The sequence below is a fragment of the Haliotis rubra genome, unplaced genomic scaffold (genome assembly GCF_003918875.1).
Source record: "Haliotis rubra isolate DU_JTF1 unplaced genomic scaffold, ASM391887v1 Scf6, whole genome shotgun sequence".
Classification (NCBI taxonomy): domain Eukaryota; kingdom Metazoa; phylum Mollusca; class Gastropoda; order Lepetellida; family Haliotidae; genus Haliotis; species Haliotis rubra.
This window is the reverse complement of record NW_025767301.1, coordinates 2978597-2979842: the sequence shown is the minus strand read 5'-3', so window position 1 is coordinate 2979842 and position 1246 is coordinate 2978597.

The window sequence follows — 1246 nt, the reverse complement described above, 5'->3', positions numbered from 1 at the left end:
AAAGTCTTTACGCTAAGCTGGCAAAGGGGAACAGGACCCAGGTAACTATTCCTGGATACCCACAGTTGTTAGTGAGGTTCCCACTGGTCCCCAAATCAACCACCACCACCCCCGTCTTTCAATAATGACATGTTTGACATTGTCAAACTGTATATATTTGACAGATACTATTTCTTTAGTTATTTCCCAACTAAATTACGCACCATTTTTCGCAATGTCAGTTACAGACACTTAAATTCCATTTCTTCCATGGCGACATTTCTTATCTCAATCAGGTATTCGTGATAATTGCTCTGAATCTGGTAGCATGAAACTGTGCCCACATTTTTTTATTTATGGACAATAAAATCACATTTTCGTTTTTTTGATTCAATACATGCTTCGGGCATATCAGGACGCCCGTACTCCCACACATACGCATAAATATATTTGAAACGTATTGATGATATTGATCCAGATGAAACAAGGGTGTACATCTTCTCATCTTTTACAAGTGGTTTGTTATGTTCCAGGATTGATGTTATTTCGGAAATATGTAAAATAGTCATATGTCAAGTGATGACATCTTTGATAAATTTCTAATAAACTCCCCCAATCTATCCAAATCGTTATATATTTACAACTGGAAAAGGTATCTTCCCAAATATGAATTACTGTTAGTATGTTGTTTAATGCAGACACATTATACTGACTCTGAGCCGACCAGTCCTTGTTGTACCCATTAAATCCGAGCGCCAGGCAAGGACCAACAAGTACCATGTCTTAACCTCTTTTGGTATGACGTGGCGGGATCGAACCCGCCTTCGGCTCTCCGCGCGGACGCTCTAACAACTACACCACGGAGGCGGTCCTAAACAAATATGAACTATCCCAATCTTCTGAGACTTCATGAGAGATCTTCCGTTGCCTTAATATAAAAGAGCAGTCTTGAAACGCTTTCATAAATACAGATTTTATTCATACAATTCCATTCAACCCTCTGACATATATACAACTATATGTTACTGTACAATACAATCGTGGGGAGGTCATAATGCTAATTTACTTAACACTGAGCAACATCATCACTTCACCTCCAGTTGATTTCCTTCAAGATACAGTTCATGCTAACATTTGAGAAAGTTTGCAGAACTTCTGTAAAGGGTAATCAACAGGAGTCAAAACATTGCTCCATTTTATTCATCTGCCTCAAGTCTGCATTCAGTATCTGTATTTGTTTTAATTTTGATATAATTCATCCGATCTA